The sequence below is a fragment of the Cyprinodon variegatus genome, unplaced genomic scaffold, assembly GCF_000732505.1.
Source record: "Cyprinodon variegatus isolate N-32 unplaced genomic scaffold, C_variegatus-1.0 Scaffold1753, whole genome shotgun sequence".
Taxonomy (NCBI): domain Eukaryota; kingdom Metazoa; phylum Chordata; class Actinopteri; order Cyprinodontiformes; family Cyprinodontidae; genus Cyprinodon; species Cyprinodon variegatus.
The window spans coordinates 50,138-52,525 of record NW_015152206.1 but is presented as its reverse complement, the minus strand read 5'-3'; positions in this window follow the sequence as shown (position 1 = coordinate 52,525).

Here is a 2,388-nt window from a genome sequence, read left to right as displayed (position 1 = left end):
GATTCTACCATTTAGAGGGTTTCCTTTAGAGTTATGCTTTGTTTGTTTTTCTTTAAAGTAACTTTTTGAGTTATCTTTTGAGTTATCTGTTTATTTTGCAGACTCTTTCTTTATGTAGATGAGTTTGTAAATTAGATTAAGTTTATTCTTGTTTCTCTGTTTAGACTCTTCTTTTTTTTAACCTGTTTAATTGAGGCTTTGTCCAATCAAGTGCAGGTGTGTTGCCACTTGATTATATAAGCCCTGAGCTCTTGGAAGCTCGAGGTAAAATGTTTTGTCTGAGAGAAAAGGAATAAAAGACAACAGAGAAACTGGAACCGGTGGCTGAAGCTGTTTTTTTGGTTCACCTTATTGACCCTCGACCGAACTACTTCACAAGTGAAACATAAATGTGGTCTGTTGTGTTTCTGTGCAGTTTGTCCTGTATCAAAGAGTGACCTGGTTTTAGAGAACTGCTGCCCTGTGAGGTCAGATCTGTGTATTACGTTGAATTGATTCTGACGTAAATTAAACATGATAAACATGTTATTGTGGATCTGGATCCAGAAGTTGGTGTCATGGGCTAGTGATAGATCCTGTTTCCATTTTAGAGCGGTATGTGCATTATTTGGTCTGATATAGTTAGAATTAAAGCAACATCAGAGAGATTACTGGTTTCGATTTTGATGCCTATTAAATGCTTGTTTTTTAATAAATCTTGAGAATGAATTGGAATCAGCTTAGGCACTGACTCTTTAACAAATAGGCAAATTAAAACATTATCTGTTTATTTTTGTCCCTAGATGATCTAAAAAGATAATGTGTATTTAGAAGTACCTCATGTTTAAATTAGGCCTTTGCTCGAAAAAGCAGACATGCTGCTCAGAGCTGGAGAAAACGTAACGTGAACTAGACAGAGATACAGAGAGAGATAGAGGGAGAGGAAGAGGGAGGGAGAGAGAGAGAGAGACAGAATTAGGGTAAAATAACACATTAATAGAGAAAGTGGCAGATTTTTATAGGTTTCTAATTTGATCATCACCAGAATCCTTCTAAAGATGCCTGTGCAAGTGTTGCACCCTTAAAAAGAACTAAAAAAACAAAAAAATAGATTTTCGCTTTTGTGCAACTTTATTAAACTAAATCCATGGTTCAAGCATACAGCATATATAATTTTTTCTCTTTAACATACACACAGATCATGAGCTTTCTTTTTCCCATCATGCATCGTGTCCTCTTAAAGGGGTATTGTCATGACAGAAATGTATGAAATACAAATAAAAAATCAAAAAGAAAGTAGTTTGAGCACATATTTTTGTCAAAAGCCAAATGAATTGTGCCAACTCAATAATAAATCAAATAAACGCTTGCCCAATAAGATAATTATGCTGATCAATTTTAACTTTATCACGTTCTACACTATTTTATTTCTAGGGCTCTACACAAGTTCTGTCATCAGGGTCATGAAAACATAAAAAAGATGCTTAAACTTTTGCTGAAAACGTTTCATCACCTATCCAGAAGGCTCATACTCCATCTCTAGTGCTAAAGTCAAGTTAGCTCTTATTTAAACCTGTGATTAACTCTCTAAATATAGCGATTAGTGAACGTCTGCACAAATGAACACCATAGCACAACAACATGCTGTGTCATGTTAAACAAGTTGTAATAAAAGCATTCTATATGTAAATAACTTTAAATATAATTTAATGTAAACTGGTTAAAAGAAGCAAACCTTTAAAAGAGGTATTATGATATTTTTGTTTTAATTTGTTAAGTCTGAAGTGTGTGTGAAGTAAAACATAAAACCGCTTTTTGCAAAGTTTGCTGCAGATGGAAAGAAAACAGAGACTTTCTTCTATATAATCACAGAGTGGGAGTAAATAAAGGCAAATACATGAAAATTAAAGAAAGGGGAATGGTTTAGATGGAGATCATTCTTTAATATGTCTGTCTGTGAACTGACAGGCTGACCTTTATTGAAGTGTAGATTATCTTTACATGCAGGGCTGTATGTATCGATGTGGTCTGTGCTTTGTCTTCCTGTTGACTCTATTATTGCGCTGATGGCTCAAACCACATCATTTGTAAACTGATAATTTATAGCACATGGGTCTGGTTGGCCTGCAAAGAGCACGTGAACAACTGAGGGGGAAACCGTTTTTTTTCCTTCAAAGTAGGAGAAACCTAACTGTTACAATCCAATGACTGGTCCTGCCTCAGTAATGTTTAACAAAATTATCATTCCAACATCTCTTAAGTCAATGGATAAATTTATCAAATAAATCTTGAATTCACAAACCAACTTTTGTTTTTGCTTTACTGGAGTTATATTAAAGGAATAGTACACCCAAAACATGATTAGCCTTCATTTTCTACTCACCCCCATGCTGAACAACACTCTGGAGT